The following is a 22,384-nucleotide window of genomic DNA, read 5'->3' as shown; positions in this document are numbered from 1 at the left end:
ATTAATCTACCAAATAACCCAGGCCTACAAAATTATAGACAGGGCATTTCATAATTATCTATTGCTCCTGCTTAAGAAGAACAAAAGTTTTGGTGAAAACAAAACATTTTTTACTTTGTTGACATTAAAATACTCTGTATGGGTCGAAGTTCTTTCTAATCCTACATAAAACAACTAATCACAAGATCACAAGTTTCTACAGCAAATGACTGGCGGTGAAACTTAACCTCTCTCTAAAAAATGAAGTCCCAAGCAATAAAATAGGAAGCAGATTCATCTAAGCAGGCGAAAGAAACAAAGGTGGGCCCACCCGGGTGTGGCTCAGTGGTTGAGCATCGACCTAGGATCCAGGAAATTGCGGTTTGATTGCCGATCTGGGCACATGCCCGGGTTGTGGGCTCGATCCCCAGCCGGGGGCGTGCAGGGGACAGACAATCAGTGACTCTCTCATCATTAATGTTTCTATCTCTCCCTCTCCCTCTCCCTTCCTCTCTCTGAAATCAATAAGGATATATTTAAAAAAAAAAAAAAAGAAAGAAAGAAAGGTGGGTACCATGCCTGTTTAACCTGATCTTGACTCAAACTTAAACTGAACAGATCAAACTTTTAATCCTCACCTGAGGATATGTTTTTATTGATTTTTAAAGAGGAAAGGGGAGGATAGGGGGAAGGGGGGAGGGGGAGAGAGAAAGAAAAAGAGAGAGAGAGACACCAATCTATTGCCTCCCATACACACCCCGACGGGGGACTGAACCTGCAACTTAGGTATGTGCCCTGACGGAGAATCAAACCTACCGCCTTTTGTGTACGTGATGTCCCACCAACTGAGCCACCCGGCCAGGGCAAAAAACAAACTTTTAGAAAAACACGCTCCCTCTCCCTCTCTCTCCACCCTGCTACTGAAACAGGTACTTTCTGCACTCAGCTCCCTCTCTCTACCAGTAATGGGTAAATATGCTGCCCTCATGGCCAAATATGAGTGGCCGGACAAGCACTTCATGACAATGTCCCCATGCACTGTCTTCTTCTTACCTTCCATACTTGGCATTAATAAATGCTACCCGGCTAAATGCTTTGCTGCTGAGTATTAACACTGTGAGAATCCAGTGTTAACAAACTTCAGAGACCCTTTCCCCCCACCTCTAAAAAACTCCTGAACTACTATTTAATAGCGCGGGACTTCACAAAAGCTACAGAAACAAAATCTTTGAAAGACAACATCTGACATACCCATGAACAGCCTACCAAGTAGTATATCATTCATTCATTTACTCATTCACTCATTCAGTTATCCAACAAATTAAATATTTACTGAGTATTTTCTAAGGGTTAGGAACTGGGCTAAATGTTGAAAGAAATGGTTAAGAAAAAAAGAGTACTCTGATTTCAGAAACTGAGTGCAGATGAAAACTGAGATTTAAACACCCAACTTCAGTTCTCTCATCTAGTAAATGAAAATACTAGTAACAATATCATATGAGAGGGACATTGTGAGGATTACTTGTGTTAATGCACATAAAAAAGGAAATACAAAAGGGAAAGACAGTGTTTTTGCTTCAAGAGTCTTCAGGAATACTCAAAGCAGTGAGGAAAGGGCATGAAGCAATGCTCATAAAAATTAAGTCAGAGAGCGGAAGGGTGGCAGTAAATGTGAGGACAGTAAGTTGGTGATGACACAAATCTACAAGAAGAGATAATTACATGAATTCAACTCTACATGCTGACAGGATGTTCGGAAGTGACAAAAGGCATTTTATGGTGAGAAAACAAAAGAAAAATTAAGGTCTACGATAACTACCTTGGAATACTGTAATATAACAGTTTAAATAATCAGAAGAGGCTATGAAACAAGAGAGCTAGAAGGATGGGAACTAAAATAGACGAACAACTAATAAACTCTTATTCACCCAATCGTAGCATGGGATGCCATCGGGCAGAAGGAAGCATGTCAGGTGACATCTGAAGCAGGTATAAGAAGAGCCACAGACCCTACTCTCTTCGCAAGAGAACAGAAAATAGTTAATTTTAAGATCTTAATAGTTAAACTAATAGTTTAAAAAATAATTAATTTTAAGAGTTGAAGATTTAAGTATGGAATACAGACAATAGGAAATAGATTCTATAAAAAGGATAAGTGAAAGACTCAATTTAAAATCTGAGACTAGGTGGCAGCTAAGTAATCGAAAAATAAAACCAAAAAGAGGAATACACTGAAAATTGAAATAAAGCTATATGATGCTAAGTAAAAACGGCTAATCACAAAAGGCCACATACTACATGATTCCATTTATATGAAATGTCCAGAATAGGCAAATCCATAGAGACAGAAAGTAGACTAGTAGTTGCCAGAGGCTTGGAAGATAGGGGTGGGATGCAACTGTTAATGTGCACACGGTGTCTTTTTGGGGTGATGAAAATGTTCTAAAATTAGATTGCAGTGATAGTTGCACAGTGAATATACGAAAAACCACTGAATTGATTACTTAGAGGGATGAATTATATAGTAGGTGAATTATACCTCAATCAAGCTGTTGTGTTTTTTTTGTTTTTTTTTAAATCCTCACCTGAGGATATTTTTTCCATTGCTTTTCAGAGAGAGTGGAAGGGGGGAGGAGAGAAACACCGATGTGAGAGAGACACATCGATTGGTTGCCTCCCGACTGGGGCCAGGGATAGAGCCTGCAACCAAGGTGCGTGCCCTTGGCCGTAATCAGACCCAGGACCCTTTAGTCCACGGGTCAGTGCTCTAGCCAATGAGCCAAACCAGCTAGGGCAAGCTGTTCTTTTGAAAGAGAGAGAAAAATAAAGCTATGTGAACTTCAATAAGATGCAACAACAGTTCTCAGGTTCAGAGAAGAAATAAAACAAAGCCAGTAAGAAATACACTATCTTTGGGAATTTAAGGAAAATGAATGGGCAGTGGCAGGTAAAAGAAAAATATCAAAAATAAATGCCTGGAAATAGATAATGTGTAGAGCTAGGACAGAAAAACAAATAAATAAGGCTAAATAACCTTGAAGAACTAAAAATTTAACATCACCAGAGTTTAGAAGTCTGGGAGAAATTAAACAAAACAAAACAAAAGTTTGACCTTCACAAGATATCTCCAAGAATCATCAAATTTGCAACTCTCAGCATTGCAGTCTAGTCCAAGAGAGCTGGGCTGACACCCAAGCCGTCTTCTTAGATTGCCAACCCGATTCCCCATGACGGCAAGAGTTCACCGCACAGCATGGCAAGGCTGGTCATGCCTGCGTTGACCTCCATAAAACAGAAGGCGCGGGCTTTCCCTGGCTGCCCTGAACACCGCTGTTTCCTTTTCATTCATGACATTTGCTGCTTCTTCTGATGCAGGGGAAGTGCTACCTACACTGACACCTCCTGTGAGCACCTTCAGCTGGAAAGAAAGGCAACATAGCCAACCTCATCCTCCCTCACCTGGAAACTCCATATTATGCAAAGCAAAACACACAATTCTTGTAATTCTTGACTGGCTTTTCCTGGGAGTGTAGCCACATCAGCACCCTTACCACCTGTTACTTTGTGGAAATGTTTATCCTGGCTTCTGGCTTGCTCCCAAATCACATTTCCAGCACAGTCACATGCTTACTGTGAATTTCACTTTTCAAGTCAACTAGTTTTCAACTCAAATTAAGGCTTTCTCTCTTTTGATGAGTGTTTTGACACTGGTTGGAGCACTGACTGGAACAGTTCCCCAATCTGCATTTTCTTGTTCCCACAGAGCACATGGCGGACTTGCTCAAGTGAAATCATCAAGAAACCTAAAACCTCTGTTTTCTAATCAAGAAACAATATCTTCTTCTCTGGCCAGGTGGCTCAGTTGGTTGGAGCATTGTCCTGTACACCAAAAGGTTGTGGGTTCAATGTCCAGTCAGGGCACATACAGGAGGCAACCAATTGATGCTTCTCTTTCTCTCTCTAAAATCAATAAACATATCCCTGAGTGAGGATTAAAAAAAAAAAAATTGTTAAAAAGAAACAGCCCTAGCCAGTTTGGTTCAGTGAGTAGAACATCGGCCTGCAGACTGAAGGGTCTTGGGTTCAATTCCAGCCAAGGGCATGTACCTCAGTTGCAGGCTCAATCCCTGGCTCCGATAGAGGCGCATGTGGGAGGCAACTAATCGATGTCCCTCTCACATCGATGTTTCTCTCTCTCTCTCTCCCCCCTCCCCCTTCCACTCTTTGAAAAAGCAATGGAAAAAATATTGATTGAGGATTAAAAAAAAAAAAAAAGAAAGAAACAATATCATCTTAGGTATCTCCAATTTCTTTAATTTCACTTCAGCATTAGAGGTGGTCTCCCTATTTTAGACCTTTCTCAGAAGAATCAAAGTTCTGCTTGTGTGGTATATTTTTAAAAACCTTAAAAGTGTTGCTGGGCATTAGATGAGAAGCTGAGAGTAGGGCCACTCTGCCACTCCAGATGTCACTGGCTGGGTGATTCGCTCTCCCACACTAGCCTCACATTGCATGGCACGTGGCTGTAATTCATGCCTCAAGAAAGTCACAAATATGTTGTAGACCCTCAAAGAAGCAAAACTGAAAGCAAAACTAAGGCAGTGAGTAGTAAGTGCCCATATATGAGGAGAGGATGAGGGAGGGGGGTCTTGGGGCACTGACATGCAGAGGTGCAACTTGTTCAAAAACATGACCTGGAGCTGCAGTTTACAGCCTCTCATAGAAAGCGGGGATGAGTCTTCAGAAGCTCCCTTGTCTTAGAATGGAAAGTAGGGCCCTGCTACAGACTCTGAAGGATAGATGGAAGTGGGGAGAAGGTCCATGCATTCAGACTCCCTGGGAAGGAAGATTCCAAACCCTCCAGCAAGCAGGCCCCTGCTCACTAGAGGTGCTGGCCCCAAACCAGGCAGATGAGAAAAGAAGACACAAAGAGCAGCTAACATATAGGAAAGAAACAAAGTGTTATTCTGAACGACACTAGGCTACATTAAGAACACCGAAACACAAGGTCTAAGGATCTAATGTAAGATATGATGACTACAGTTGATAACACAATATCATATAATTAAAATTTGCTAAAAGAGCTTAAACGTTCTCTCTCTCTCTCTCTCTCTCACACACATACACACACATACACACACACACAAAAGAGGTGTGATGTGAGGTGATGGATGTGAATTTCCTCACTTTTCAAGTCAATCAGTTTTCAACTCACATCAAGGTTTTCTCTTTTGATGAGTGTTTTGCATGTGTTAACTAGATGGGAGAATCCTTTCACAGTGTACACGTATATCAAATCACAATGAACACTTTAAATATCTTATACTTTTATTTGTCAATTATACCTCAATATATTAAGTTGAAAATTTAATTTAAAAAATAAACATATAGAAATACACCAGGGCATTTGTGCTGGGAGTCTCGCAGACAGTGGTGCAGGCGGTGGTGGCAGCAGAAGTGGCACAGTGCTCAGCACACACCATGCCTTAGCAGCAGCAGCAGAGGCACCCCCACTCACAGCCCCTGTGCTTGTGCAGCCACCTCCATCTCTCCGCCCTTCCTCCCTTCGCTGGCACCATGGCAGATCAGCTGACCAAAGAACAGACTGCTGAATTCAAGAAAGCTTTCTCCCTATTTGACAAAGGTGGCAATGGTGCCACCACAACATAGGAACTTGGCACTGTCATGAGGTTACTGGTCAGAACCCAACAGAAGCTGAACTGCAGGATATGATCAATGAAGTGGATGCTAATGGTAATGACATCACTGACTTCCCAGAATTTTTTACTATGATGGCTAGAAAAATGAAAGATACAGATAGTGAAGAAGAAATCCACAAGGCATTCCGAGTATTTGACAAGGATGGCAATGGTTACATCCGTGCGTCAGAACTACATCGTGTTATGACAAACTTAGGAGAAAAACTAACAGATGAAGAAGTAGATGAAATGATCAGAGGAGATTTTGATGGAGATGGACAAATCAACTATGAAGACTTTGTACAGATGACAACGGCAAAATGAAGACCTACTTTCAACTCCTCCCCACTCCGAGAAGAACCGAATTGAATCTTTTACTTACCTCTTGCAAAAAAAAAGTCATTTACTCATTGTTTCTATACAGCAAAACTGAATGTCAAAAGTACCTTCTGTTCACACACATAAAAATATCTGCATGTATTGGTTGGTGGTCATGGCCCCTACACATCAGTCTTACAATATACATACTTGTACTACCTTAATTATAAGGAAGCGCTTAGTGGACTCCTTGCAGTTCCATTTGCTAATGATTAATACACTGTTTGTTTTTCATGCATGGCCAGTTTTTCATGCATGCAGCTTGACAACTGAGCACAGTTAGGCATTTATATTAAAAACAAAAAATGAAAAAACAAATTCAAAACCTATTCAAATGGGTTCTAGTTCAGTTTGTTAGTATAAATTGTTATAGCTGGTTTATTGAAAGCAAACTCGTTTAAAATTAGTTTAGCTCAGGATATGTGTAGAAAAATGTGAAGGAAAAACCGTCTGAGCAGGGTGGTCCTCTTGCACTTCTCTGTGCCCCAACCATGTGACACACCCTGATGGCATGCCCACATGTGTTGGTTTAGTGTTGTCTGCACTGTACTAGAGCGAAATGGGTACCAGGCTGTCACCATTCACACAAATTTTTTAAAAGAAACTTTTACAAAGGGAGCATCTTTGGACTCCATTTTTAAAACCTTCTGAACCATGACTTGGAGCCGGCAGAGGCAGGCTGTGGCTGTGGACTTCAGCACAACCATCAGCTTGCTGTTCAAGAAATTACTATTTATATCCATTCCAAGTTGTAAATGCTAGTCTTTTTACTTTTTCAATAAAAATACCATTAACTTAAAAAAAAAAAATACACCAAAATATTAACAGGATAATAGGATTATGGAAAACATTCACTTTCTATATTAGAAATGTTTCTCATTTATTTTCACTTCCTATATTAGTCTTATTTACTTTATGTTTAAAATAAGCATAAATTTTTGAAGCAATGACAAAATACTTTAGACATAGAAACATGTAAGAAATAGGCTGGCCTGGCCGGCGTGGTTCAGTGGTTGAGTGTCGACCTATGAACCAGGAGGTCATGGGTTCGATTCCTGGTCAGGGCACATGCCCAGGTTGCAGACTTGATCCCCAGTAGGGGGCCTGCAGGAGGCAGCTGATCAATGATTCTCTCATCATTGATGTTTCTCTCTCTCTCTCCCTCTGTCTGAAATCAATAAAAACATATTTAAAAAAAATAAAGGCCAAGATTTGGAAGCAGCCCAAGTGCCCATTAATAAATGAGTGGATATAAAAAGCTGTGCTACAGATATACAATGGAATATTATTCGGCCATAAAAACGAATGAAATCTTACCATATGCAAAAGCATGGATGGACCTAGAGGGTAATAAGTCAGTCAGAGAAAGATAAATACCAAATGATTTCACCAAATGACTTTTATATGTGGAATCTAAAGAACAAAATAAATGAATAAACAAAATTAAAACATACTCATAGACACAGAGAGTAGACTGGTGGTTGCCAGAGGGAAGAGGGGTTAGGAGACTAGGTGGAAAAGGTGAAGGGATTAAGAAATACAAATTGGTAGTTACAAAATAGTCACAAGGATGTAAAGTACAGCATAGGGAATATAGTCAACAATGTTGCAATAACTACGTATGGTGCTTGGTGGGTACTGAAAATATCAGATGAAACACTTTGTAAATCATATGATAGCTTAACCACTATGCTATACATCTGAAACCAATACAAAATAATACTGAAAGTAAACTATAATTTAAAAATTAAAATTAAAAAAAGAAATACTCTACCAAAGAATATGGTAAAAAAATAAGAAAACAGGAGAGCTTGGAAACATTGAATATTTTCAAAAAATACTTAAAGTGGGTTGAAAAATTGGTTCAAAAATCTAATTCAGAGCCCAACCATATAAAGATCAACTTTGTTTGACATATATTCCTAAAAATGCTTTTAATGTGAATATTTATAAGATATGACATATTTTCTACTTTTTAATACCCTTTATATGATTTTACTACATGATACTTAAAAGCAGTTTGTCAACCGGACACCAAACTCTCTGATCTTTCACACCCATTAAAAGAAACACATGTAGTAAAACACATGACTGAACAAATTACCATTTCGTGGGGGGTTCTCTCTGACTCTTTGGGGCTTGAATGTTTAACTAGGCACACAGCCACAATGCTAATAGGATTTGGCACAAACCTACAAAGGTGTTTCAGAAGCAGTGTTACTGTAGTGCCCCTTCCACTGAGGTTCAGCCATGGGCAAATTCGAGAAGCAGGTAAACTCACTCTAGTCACCTCGGCCAACTTCTACTCTCCTTCTGCCCTTCAAGGATCCCACTGCCTCCAGGGTCCCCTCTCTCCTGCCAACTTATGTCTGAATGTCCACAGTAGTCCATGTGATCTCTGGTCTTGTGAGCACTGTGAAATCACATGTGATGTGTTGCTGAGAACACCAGGGACCACACCTTGCCCACTGCTCTATAAGCTACCTGTGGTCAAGGAATTCACCCCTGCAGTTGACTGATTTGCATATTTTGCCTTCCTAACATAAATACAGGTGACAACATCTGGTCTCCCACTCATATCCCAGAAATTCCTGTATCACCAACACAAAGTTTCTGCCAGGCACTGTGTGATGGTGCCTCCATGCCGAAGTGGCAGGTCTCAGTGGCAAGCTCTGCCTCATCTGGGGACCATCATGAATCATGATATGCCTGTTGATTCTTTTTAATTCCTTTAAATCCCCTGAGGAACCATAATAACACCTTCTGGAAACCAGAGAGTGAACCACAAGTTCTCAACCAGATCAGACCCAATGGGTTCCTTTTTATTGCATTTTTATTATATACTTAATTTGTAATGTCTTCTTTACCATCCTGAATAAAATTAAATTCATGGACAATATATAACCTTTAATCACTGAGACCATCAAAAACATCTGTAACACCCTGGCCGGCATGGCTCCATGGTTAGAGCATAGGCCTGCACACCAGGGGGTCTCAGGTTCGATTCCCAGCCAAGGGCACGTACTTGGGTTGCAGGTAGGGCCTTGGTTGGGGTGCGTGCTGGAGGCAACCAATAGTTGTGTCTCTTTCACATCAATGTTTGTTTCTCTCCTCTCTCCCCATCTTCCATTCTCTCTAAAAATCAATGGAAAAAATAGCCTCGGGTGAAACAAAAAAAACCCCACTTCTAACAATTTCCCCCCATAGCCTTTCATCAAGCCGCCTTAAGATACTCCAGTGGGTGTCTGGGAAAGGCGGGGCAGTGGCAGAGCCCCATGCTCTAAGAGCAGCTGTAAGACCCATGGTCCTCTGCCCATCCTTTGCCTTCACAAGAGAGAAACAGTTTGAAGGATATCTGAAAGATTAAAGATTCCGCAATGCTGTATGTGTGTATATATGATGTAATTGTATATATATGAGTATGTGTATATATATCTGCAGCAATTTAAAAGAAAAATATTTCTTATTTATTCTATTCATTCTTTCAACAGATAATGAGCTCCTGAAATCTACTTAGATTGAGGGTAGGCCTATTATAAATGCCAATAATACCTTACATTTGACTACGCCTTGTTAATTTTATTACCTACAGTACCTAGATGAAGACCAAACACAAAGGGCACTCAACTATGTGAAGAACTGACTCACATCTCTGCAGCAGTGGTCATTTGCAAACAGCATGAACATCAAGGAAGGGCAGAATGAAATATGCAAGTCCTGGAATTTCTCTGGAGACTGAATTATATAGCAAACTTTCCTTACACAATAAGGAACACGGAACTGTTTACTGATTCTGTCTGAACACCAGCTATATGCCAGGCTAGACACTAAGATAAAACTATGAGCATGATATTCACCATCCCTGACCTCATGAAACTAGCATAAACTACACTAATCACCAGCTTTGAATAAGGACCATAAAGAAAACTAGAGGTTTGTGCAACAGAGAACAGTAGTCAATGGGGGGCTAATTTGGATATGGGAGTCAGGGAAGACCTCAAAGAAGGAACAGTATTGAGGTGGAGACCTCAGTGTGAGAAGGAGCTGATCACAGTTGTGGGCCTGAGGAGGACAACACTGGATGGAGGGATGGGCATGTGTGAAAAAGATTGTCATGTCTTCACCTGCTGAAAGAGGGCCACCATTGCTGAAGCAAAGTGAGGAAGTATGGCATTTGACATCAAGAACATTCTGAGTTATGTGCTAGGCCTGTGGAAGGCCTCAGCAATGTTTTAAGCACGGCAGCACACACAATCCTATTTTCTTTGCATTTTAACTTTTAAGAACTTTTAATTTGAACTAATTTTAGACATACAGAAAAGTTGCAAATATTGTGCAAGGAATTCCTTTATATACCTCACCCAGCATGTCCTAATGTTTTTTTTTTGTATGTGGTTGTTTTTTTTAAATATGTCTTTATTAATTTCAGAGAGAAGGGAGAGGGAGAGAGAGAGAAACATCAATGACGTGAGAATCATCACTGATCTGCTGCTTCCTGAATGCCCCAGCCAGGGATCAAGCAACCCAGGCATGTACCCTGACCGAGGATCGAACCCTGATTTCCTGGATCCTAGGTCGATGTTCAACTGCTGAGCCATGCCCGCTGGGCCCAACATGTCTAATGCTAATGTCTTACTGTACTATGTCAAGCACAGAAAAATAATCAAGAACTGGACATTCGCATCAGTACAATATTATTAACTCAACTATATACTTTATTCAAATGTCACCAATTTTTTGTCTGATTTCAGTTCCAAGATCCTACCAAGGGTCCCAAATGGCTGGCTGGCTTTTTTTAAAAAAACCCTCAGTTATAGCTCGTAAATGGCTTGGGAAGCTTGAAGAGTAGTAGCAGGGACTCATTCCAAGGTTGTTGCTGTGGTCCAGGCCAAGGGTAAGAGTGGTCCAGCCTAGGGTGACAGCCTAAAAGGAGACAGATTCAGGATAGGGGCAGAACTGACAGGACATTCCCACAGACCGGATGTGGGGGTGAGACAAGAGAACAAGGATAACTCCCCGGGTTCTGCCTTCAATAAATGAATGGATGATGATACATTTATGGGGCAAGACTGGGAGAGGTAAAGATTTGGGGGGCAAAATGGGAAGCTCAGTTTTGGACCCTTTAAGTTAAGATGCCTGTGAGTGAAGATGTCAGTGAGGCAGCTACATCATCCCACTCAGAGAGGAGATCTAGCCTAGAGATGGGATGTCACTACTACCAACCACAGAGAGAATGACAAGGGAGAGGGCCAGGAAATAAGCCTGGGGACCTTCAATGTCAAGAAATAGTGCGGGAGGGGATCCAGCAAAGTGCAAGGACAAGAGGGGTCAGACGAAAGTCATACAAACAGAATGAAGACCGTAAGTACAATGCCAAGTAGTGATACACTGGGGTGGTGGCGACACAGGCCACCCTGGGTGGGCTGATGTGTGAGTGGGGAAGTCAAGAAAACACGTGTGGTCAATCCTTTAGAGAAGACTAGACATGAAGTATGGCAGACAAATGGGGTAATGTGGCACCTGAGAGGATTTCTGCAGGGCAGAGATGCTAGAGAATATTGTGGGCTGATGGACTGGTCAAGAAGAGGCAAGAGATTAAAGATACAGGAAGCCGGGGCCAGGTGGCTCAGTTGGTTGGAGTGTCATCCCATACACCAAAAGGTTGTGGGTTTGACTCCTGGTCAGGGCACATACCTAGGTTGTGGGCAACTGATTGATGTTTCTCTCTCTCTCCTTTCACCTCTCTCTAAAATCAATAAAAATATATCCTCAGGTGAGAATAAATAAATTTTAAAATGTGAGAAAAGGAAGGTAGCTAAAGGACCAAAGTTGCTAAAGAGAGAAGAGAAAACCCATAACTCAAGTGAAGGGACTGGACATTACCAGAAGGAGGCAAACTTTTATAAAGAAGAAAAAATAGATACACCTACTTATAGACTTTGGGGTAGGGGGGTCTATTTGGTTTTGTGGGAGTGAGGGTAGAAACATGGGACTCTTGAGGTATGGCTGTCGCTGAGAGGGTGTCATATCAGGTGATGTGAGGTTCAGGCTGGTATAGACGCTCTCAAGGGAAAGTATCTAGAGTCTTCAAGAAGATGGTGCTACGTCCAGCTGGATATGGCTCAGTGGTTGAGCATCGACGTAGGATCCTGGAGATCTAGGTTCGATTCCTGGTCAGGGCACGTGCCTGGGTTGCAGGCTCGATCCCCAGTAGGGGGAGTGCAGGAGGCAGCCGATTGATGATGACTCTCTCATCATTGATGTTTCTATCTTTCTCTCTCCCTCTCCCTTCCTCTCTCTGAAATCAATAAAGATTTATTTAAAAAAAAAAAAAAAAGAAGAAGATGGTGCTAGTAGCTAGACAAATGGCAATGGGAACTAGTTCTTCTGGAATAGCACTAAGAAGGCAAAGAAATGGCAAAGGCATAACTAAGGCAATCAAATATCTGTTGAATAAATATATAAATGTATATAAATGAATGAACAGGTGAGTTGATGCACCAATTAATCAACTCACAAATTAAAGCCTATTATGAAGGTAGTAAAGCAAGAGGAGACATAAGAGTAGAGTAATGTGGTATGCTGTGAATGCCTGGAGATGAAATATATAGAGAATGCTTATGGTGACCAATAAAACATCAAATAACCGAATTTTTAAAAAGGCAAAGGGTATAAATAGATATTTCTCCCAAGAAGATATACAAATGGCCAATAAAGCACATGAAAAGATACTTAACATCCTTTGCTATCAGGGAAATGAAAATCAAAACCACAATGAGATACTACTTCACATCCACTGAGATGGCTATAATTAAAAAGACAGACAATAACAAGTGTTAGCAGGGATGAAGAGAAATACAATCTTCATACACTGCTGGTGGGAATGTAAAACGGTGCAGCCAGTATAGAAAACACTCTGGCAGTTCTTCAAAATGTTAAACACAGAGTTATAATATGGGTTACCAATGATTCTACTCCTAGGTATATATCCACGAGAAATGAAAACATATGTCCACACAAAAATTTGTACACTGATATTCAAAACAGTATTATTCATAACAGCCAAAAAGTGGAAACACCACAAAGGTCCATCAACTGATGGTCTATCCATACAATAAAATAGTATTTAGCAATAAAAATGAATGAAGTTTTTTTTTGAAGATCTAATTAGATTTTATTCAGTGATTCATGAATTGAGCAGCATCCCATCTACCAAATAGAAAGGAACTCTGAAAGGCTGTACAAAATGAAAGAGTTTATAGTGAGCACAAGGCAGGGCAAGGAAGTTATTCTAGCAAAGAGTAAATTGTTTCAGGCAAGGTCATCTTCCTTTGGAGGAAGGTGGGTGTCTATCTGGCAGGTTACCTTACTAGTGCTGACCAGGTAATTCCAGACTGGTTAAGATTACATTCCTGGGAGAGGCTGAAACTATAGTTAGGTTAGGTATTAAGTCTTGGTGTGGTGACATGGGCTTATTAGCATAAGTGACTCCATTTGGGGTCTGTTTCTTTTTTAACAATGGTGTGTGCAATCAGGCATTTAATAAGGGGAGTATCTATGGAAACAAATGTAGTTTCAATTCATGCTAAAACATGGATAAACCTTGAACCTTATGCTAAATGAAAAAAGCCAGTCACAAAAGATCACATACTGTATAATTCCATTTCTATGAAATATCCTGAAGAAAAGCAGGAAGACTTGTGTTACAAGATTCCAACACTCTTACAAAGCTATAGTGGTTAAGCCAGTGGAGTACTGACATAAGGAAGGGCAGACAAATAAAGAGCGAAGAGTTCAGAAATAGACTCACACATATGGACACAATTTATGACAAAAGCAACACTACAGAGCATAGGAAAAAGGTCTTTTCAAAACTTGTGTTCAGCTCAAAGTGGATGTCTGATACTTCCTTTGCAGCCACTCCCAAGGAACTGTACTGGTAAATATGCATATGAGAAAATATTCAACATCATTAGCTATTTAGAAAATGCAAATTAAAACCACAAGATGTCACTACATACCTAGCAGTATGGCTAAAATGAAGAATACAGACAATATCAAGTGCTGATAAGGATGAGGAACAACTGGAACGTTTATACATTGCTGATGGCAATTCAAAATGGCATAAACTGCTCTGGAAAAATCTTCAACAAGTTACTTATAAAGCTAAACATACACTGACTATATGCCCCAGCAACTACGATCCTGGATATTTACCATGGAGAAATTAAGCCTTATTTTCACACAAAATGCCATACACAAATATTTGCAGCAATCATATTCATAATTGCCAAAACCTGGAAACAACCTAAATATCCTTCAGTAGGTGAGTAAACAAACAGATGAAATACTGCTCAGCATTACAAGGATGAACTACAGATACACAACTAGGATGAATCTCAATCTTTCACTTACACTAAGTGAAAGGAACCAGTCTTAAAAGTTTACGTACTCCACGATTCCATACTCCGTGCTCCCAAAGGCAGAACTGGAAGAATAAGTAACAGATTAGTTGTTGCAAGGGGGAGGAGGGGACAGGTGAGTCTATAAAGGGGTGAACACATGTAAAAGATTTGTGGGCAGGGTCCGGAGGGTAGAGTGGGATCTGTTCTGTATCCTGATTGTACTGGCTACAAAATCTATACATTTGTTAAAAAAATTCATAGAACTACACATCAAAAGAATAAAGTCAATTTACAAATGGTAATTTGAAAAATAAAATTATACAAAAAGGAATTACCATACAACCTTGCAATTCCAATCCAAGTCTCTACTCAGGAGAAATGAAAACATCTATCCACACCAAGACTTGCACACAAGTGTCCAGAGCAGCTTTGTTATAGCCTAGATGTGGAAATAATCCAAATGGGTATCAGTTGGTGAATGGAGAAACCAACTATGGTCTAGCTATACAATGTAATTTCACTCATCAATACAAAGGGACTGAATGCTGATCCATGCTACAACATGTATGAAACTTGAAAACAACATACTAAGTGAAAGAAGCCAGAGACAAAAGTCCACATATTGTATAATTCCAACTATATGAAATGTATAGATAAGACAAATCTGTAAGGACAGAAAGTAGATTCCCAGTTGTTGGTCTGGGAGCGGGTATTGCCTACAAGTGAGCATAACGAACTTTGAGGGGTGGGGGGGTGATAGAAATGTTCTAAAACCAAATTATGGTGATGCTTATGTCTCATAAATTTCCTAAAAATAAGTGAATTGTACACTTTTAAGAGGTGATTTTATGGTGTATAAACTATAGCTTAATGCAACTATTTACCAGTTCAATTCCCGGTCAGGGCACAGCCCAGGTTGGGGGTTTGGTCCCCAGCTGGGGTGCATACAGGAGACAGCCAATCAGTGTTTCTCTTTTACACAGATGTTTCTCTCTCTCTCTCTCTCTCTCTCTTTCTCTCTCTCTCTTTCTCTCTCCCCCTCTCCCTTCCTCTCTCTCTCTAAAATAAATAAAAACCTATTTCTAAAAAAGTTATACTCTGAACTCACCTTTAAAAATAACAAAAACAAAACAATGCTTAGACGATCAGATACATGAATTTTTTAAACAAAAGCTTTACCGAGCTCACAGATACACACACACAAAAATTCCACATGGATTATAAACATAAATTTGAGGCCTGGCTGGGCGTGGCTCAGCAGTTGAGCATTGACCTATGATCCAGGAGATTGGGGTTCAATTCCTGGTTGGGGCACATGCCCGGGTTGCAGGCTTGATCCCATGTAGGGGTTGTGCAGGAGGCGGCCAATCAATGACTCTCCCATTACTGATATTTCTCTCTCTCCCCCTCTCCCGTCCTCTCCATTAAATCAATAAAGATTTTTTTTTTTAATTAATTGCTGGGCTGTGGGGCTGTTGCTGGGTAGCGGAGCAGGCTAGGTTTTAAAAAACAAACCAAAAAAACCCCCATAAATTTGAAAAGCTAAACAATAATGTATTTAGGAAATAATACAGAATAATTTCATGACCTCAGAGGCAGAGGAAGGTGTCCTGACACAAAAAGCATTAAACTTTCAAAGGAAAAGATTATTACATACTAAGTTGAACCATATGAAATTTCCAGTATTTGACCATTCTGCTCTACAAAAATGGCAATTTCATAGTTAGAAGGCAAGATCAGAGAGGGGAAAGGTATTTGCCTGACATATAACTGACAAGGCTGGTAGCTTGATTATAAAGAGCTCCTAAAAATCAGTAAGAAGGCAAAACAAAACAAAAACAGATCACTCAGTAGAAAAATGTGCAAGAACTTGAATAGGCACTTCACAAAAGAACAAATTCAGATGGCCAACAGATTAAGGAAAGGCACTCAACCAGGGAAATGCAAGTAAAATTAGGGAAATGCAAGTAACAGTAGGATGGATAAACAGATAGCCACCCACCCACCGGAGTGGCTAAGGTCAGACAGACTGACAAGCGCTGCTGAGGATGTAGAACAACAAGAACTCTATTCATACACTGCTGGTGAAAGGAAAAACTGGTACAGCCAATGGTAAACAGGTCAGTATTATCTATTAATGTTGAAGATACTCATACTCTATGACCCAACAATTCTACTTCTAACCATTTACTCAACAGAATTGCATGCAAGTATGTACCAGGATACAGTATATACATATTCATAGGAATTCTGTAGAAGCCAAGATGGGAACAAGCCACATGTCCATCAACAGTAGGATGGATAAACAGATGGCCAAACAGTCATACAGAGAGTCGGTTACAGCAATGAAAATGAACAAACTCCAACTGTAAGCAACACGGATGAATCCCACAAGCACAATACTGAGTAACAGAAGCAGCCCCAAATACATACATATTGCAGAGTCCATTGATATGAAATCCCAACACAGGCAAAACTAATTGATGGGGCCAGAAGTGAGGATGTGGCTACCTGAAGGAGGGAGTAGGTGGGTAGTATTGAGAGGTACACAAGGGGGAGCTCCTGGGATGCTGGCAATGTTCTATTTCATCTGGGTCCTCGTTATGTAGATGTGTTCATTTTGTGACAATTCTTCAAATGTACACTTATAATGCCAACATCATTAAAGACAAAAAAGGCTGGGGAATAGTTCTAGATCAAAGGAGATGACACAGATGTGATAACTAAATGCAATAAACAATCCCTGATTAGAGCATGGAGGAAAAGAAGAAAAGGTCTAAAGAATACTACTGGACAATGGGGGAAATTTGAATATAAACTATATATTTGATAAGAGTATTTTATTAATGTTAAATTTCTTGAGTGTGATTATTTATTTTGTCTATATAGGAGAATGTCCTTGTTCTTAGGAGAAACATGCTGAAGAATTTAAGGGTGCAAGGTCACGATGCTTGATTCAATGGCTCAGGAAAGAAAAAAGAGGAGATACACACACACACACACACACACACACACTCACACACTAGTGCTCATTACACTGTGCTTTCAACCTTTCTATAGGTCTGAAATTTTTCAAAATAAAAATTTGGGGGAAAAAGCAAAAGCAAACTAAAACTCTGGCAAAACCAAACAATCTAAGCAAGTGTTTGAAGAAACACACTTTGGTAAGAAAACCATAAGAGAAGGATGTGACCCCAGGTAAAAAGCAAGACCAAGGGAGGGGGCATCTGAGTGGCTGGCCGTGTCCTCTTTTTTAAACTGGCTGGCAGGTACAGGGATGTACACTTTATATAACCATCAGGCTGTACATTTGTTTATGTGGCATTCTGCATCTGTATATTTCACAATTTTTACAAAATTGTGGTTTTACAAAAGAACAAACAGACTGTACAAAGTACAGTTGCGTGTGCAGTGCTGCAGGAGAAAGAGAGCAGCAGCCCAGCCACTGAGCGTCAGGCTGCCACAGGTTTGCCACCACACTCTGCCAGCCCCACTGCGTAGCTTCTGGCATGATTACACAATCATGACAGGGCTGCTGCCTCTTAGCTGCCGGATGTTCTCACAATTTGGTTGCTACAAAAACACACCTAACTTATACTGCAGATTGACTGATTAAAGGTGTTGCAAGATGGGTTTTTTTAATGAAACAAAGTTGTTTTCCAAAAAGTTATTTTCCCATAAGTCACATATAAACACTTACCAAAAAATATTTAAAACTCCCATAGGTTTTGGACCTTTTTCTTTTCTCCTGCTATTGCTACAAAGGTAACGGAAACAAAATATTTATTGTTTACAGCTGCTTGGAATTTAATTCCAAAGGACTTGGTCAGTAGTAGACTCATTTATTGCAGAACTAAATATGCAAGATTCCAAGTTGAGGACAAATTCTCTGCATATACAGGACGGAGGAACCCTTAACAGCCTCTCACTGAAGTCATTCTTGACAAGCTGACAATAGTCAACTCATGGACTCCAGAGCCAAACTGCCTGCGTTCAGACCCCAATTCTTCTACACTTAGCCTGTATAACGTTAAGAAAATTACTTACCCTCTTTATGGCTCAGTTGCTTAATCTGAAAGAACATGATTAACAACACCTACCTGATAGGGTTGTTATCAGGATTATATGAGTGAATATTCATAAAGTGCTTGGAACTGTGCCTGGCATATACAAGCATTCTCTAAGTATTTCTTACAAGTCAATATTCAAATGGATGAGGGAAGTGGTGGTACATGGAAATAATCTGGCAGAACAAGCATACTCAAGAGAATGTGGTTGCAAGGATCAAAGACTACTTGAAAGGAATGGGCTCTTGAGAGAGAAACGAACTACTCTAGAACTTAAGAACACAGATTCTAGTGTCAGGCAGTCTGGCTTTAGGTACCAATTTTACCACCTTAAGATGACCTATTATTTAATACCCTCTCTGTCCTAAGTTTACTTGTTTGTAAAATTGGAGCAATGAAAATTCCCAGCTTACAGGATTGTTGTGATAACTAAACAGTACAGAAAAAATGCCTGGAACATAGGAAGTACTCAACAAACGTTCACTACTATACCAGTATATTTGTGTATGCTGCCCTAAAAAATAAATAGGGCTGCGTACCTGATTCTGGACTGTTCAAATATTTTATCATCATTTGGGCAATAGTTTAGATGAAGACATAGAAAAGCTGTTTGTCACAAATGCAGTAAAGGTGTTGGAAGGAGCTGCAGACCTGATAGCTTCCCTGTGCCAACAAGGTAAGCCAGCAGATCAGAGACAGTATGCTCAAGCTACAGTAGTTCCTAATGTCCCTGCACCGACTTTCTGAGTGTGAAGAGTGTGGCTGCTACTTCTGCCTCCTATATCTTGTGTCAACTGTCACCTGTGGCTCAAGCTACAGAGTTCCCATTTAGCCAAGCTGACAAAATATGAATCCACCACAGTTCAGTCCTGTCCACTTGGCACATACATACACCTCACTTTAGACATGCTTAACTTCCAAATAAAGTCAATCATAAAATCAAGCTACTGCCTAATGTAATGCAACTATCCCTCTTACAACCAAAAACATGCTAACTCTCCAAAAGAGGATCCAAAGTCCCTGTATGCTCCTTTCTCCTCTAGCTGAGTCATTTCCCCTTTGATATCCTGTGGAATGAAAAATGTGATCAGTGGCCCAGCCAGGCGTGGCTCAGTGGTTGAGAATTGACCTAGGATCCAGGAGATCGTGGTTTGATACCCGGCCAGGGCACCTGTCCAGGTTGGGGACTTGATTCCCGAGTCGGAGGAGTGCAGGAGGCAGCCTATCAATGACTCTCTCATCATTGATGTTTCTCTCTCTCTCTCCCTCTCCCTTCCTCTCTCTGAATCAATATTGTTAAAAAAAAAAAAAAAAAAAAGTGTGATTAGTGTTCTGCCATAAGACTGGAGAGCTGATAGAACCCTAAGGTATGACTATGAAGGAACACTGCAGACCCTGCCAGGTACAGAAGAAAAAAACATCCACCAGCACACCAAGTACCAGGAAGTATGCTGATTTGTTCCAGCAACAAAACCACCTCTGGCACAGCAGCTCCAACAGGAGCCACCACCTAGTTAAGTTTATAATAACCCACTGTCATTCTCCAAGATCTATCCATTTTCTACACAGTCCAATGGAGATGTGGTAGGAATCACTAGCCTTCCATCTTTCAAGTCCTAGATGGGGGAACTAATCTCTGCCATCCTTCCAGGAATATGATATTGTTTTTGGTGTACTACTTTGATAGGGAGAGACAGTTCTAGTAGCTTCCACTTGGCCTTTCATACCATAACAGCTGCCACTCCAGGGAACCAATGTCAGAACTCTGTAAGTTGCTGAGTATGTATATTTCAGCAATGTATTCTAGAACTAGAGAAAGAACCCCAGGATAGGTGATAGTATCTTAATAATTACTTAATATACAATATGCAATAACATATGGATATTAAATAATATATATTAGTAATTATTCTGAAATTGATGACAGTAAGTTGATGTAAGTGTAATACTGAATACCTGATTATGCATACTCATTCAAAAGTTGGCCATACTCATTCATTACACATAAAAACGTAAAACATACATATATACATTCTCAGATTACCCTGTGAAGCCTATGTGCATGAGAAGCCAGGCACATGCATGAGGAAAGAAAGAAACACTGAGCAGCTTCATTCTCTCACGGAATCCTCATTTCTTTCTTTCTTCTCAGGGAGACTCACGGCTCCTGGCTTTCTTCAGACTTCATTTCATGATTGCCTCACTAGATCTCCAACTTCCCAGTCTCAGCCTTAAAGATCCCAAGAAACCCCAGCCCTCTTGGTTTTCACCAAATACAAGATAGCTCCTCATAAACCATGATGTCAGGATTAGAGCTTTGACCTCTGCTCAGTACACAGGATGAGGATCCTGTATCTTCCACATCTCCCAGTAGGTTGGTTTTCATCCTCAGATGAACAGACCACCTTGGAACGTAACCCAGGAGATGGTATTTCTCATGATCACCTCATAGTAAACTCTGGTCCTCTCCAGCTTCTCTGAGAACTCACAAATATGCCACAAGTCTTTTCAAGTTTTGTGCATAATGCTTTTGACTAACCTAGGCACATCTATCAACCGTCTTCAAGCAGAGACCTGTACTATAGGGGACTCACACAACACTGAAGAGGAGGGAGAGGAGTATGTATCAGAATGCAGGAGAACAGACATCAGGACTATCAACTGGCACTAGAATGGAAACAATCAGTGCAAAGTTTTTCCTCACTTTAAAAACCTACATAACTATACAATCTTCACAGTATGAAGTCTCCATAGTATGATTTTGGAAAGGTCTTATCCACAGAGCTGCTTTCCTCCCCTGTTCTCCGGGACATTTCTCAGTCACCCAGACCAGAGAACCCCATGTAACTTTATTCTTTCTTCTCCCTACCATCAAGCCCTATCAAGTCTCCCTGCTGAGTCTATCACCTTAGCCCCATCCACTGCGTGAACCTTCGTACCTCTTGGATACTGGCAAATAGCTTCCTAAGCAGTCTTACTGCCTTCCAGTTTCTCTTCTTCCAACTCATCCCCTACACTGTCACCCAACATACCTTGCTCCCAAACCCCCTATAGTTGCTGTCCTCATAAAAATAACAATAGCAACTACAACTAACATTTGGAGAACACTTGTTGTGTGTCAAATACTGCACTAAGCACTTTATATACATTATCACATGTAACCCACACCATTCCTGTGAAGAAGGTACTATTACAAATTACTGGTAACAATACAGGATATGCTCCAATGCAGCACAGATCGCCATCCCAACCCTATCGCCCATGTCTACTACCTTCACCTCTTTCCCATGTACTTCCAGCACAATTTCTCAAACATCCCACACATTGTCACATTTACATGCCCTTGTGCTGTCTTCTTGCCTTTTCAGGTGTTCCACTAATGTTCTAAATCTTGTCTTTTTAAGTGTTCCAATTACACTTGAAAATAATTTGAGTGCAAGATTTCATGCTTGAAAATTAAAACTTTTACTAAATGAACTAACTGAACTTACTACGTTCTGTCATACAACTAACTCCAATTACAATTATAATCTAGTCTAAAATTTTGCTTCATGCGAACACAGCATTTTACTAATAATTAAACGGTCTTTTATGCTCTAAGGCAGATAGGGCTCCTGAAACTGAAAGTGTTTGAAAAAAATCTAGGCTTTAGGACATTAAGCTATGCAATTAACTCAAACTATAATGGTTTGTTGTGTGTTGTTGAGGCTTTTTTTCTTTCATTTTTTCATTTTTACTTAATCAAGAAAGCCTCGGTAGAAGCAAAGAAGTTGAAAGTAATATCCTCTGGAACTCTTTGGTTCTGTGTATTGCTGCTTTTAAGACAAACACTTGATGAAGTTGCTGACACTATCAT

General features: G+C 40.3%; 1 protein-coding gene and 1 pseudogene across 2 annotated transcripts in view; one reads left to right on the top strand and one right to left on the bottom strand.

The window, feature by feature from the left end:
- Window positions 1-22,384, bottom strand: part of ADCY9 (adenylate cyclase 9) — a 122,070-nt gene that overhangs the window by 41,054 nt on the left and 58,632 nt on the right. The gene's annotated exons all lie outside the window — the stretch shown is intronic.
- On the top strand, window positions 5,557-6,002 carry LOC107535780 (calmodulin-alpha pseudogene; annotated as a pseudogene).

This window comes from Miniopterus natalensis, chromosome 3 (genome assembly GCF_054644295.1).
Source record: "Miniopterus natalensis isolate mMinNat1 chromosome 3, mMinNat1.hap1, whole genome shotgun sequence".
Taxonomy (NCBI): domain Eukaryota; kingdom Metazoa; phylum Chordata; class Mammalia; order Chiroptera; family Miniopteridae; genus Miniopterus; species Miniopterus natalensis.
This window is presented reverse-complemented; position numbering and strand designations above follow the sequence as displayed.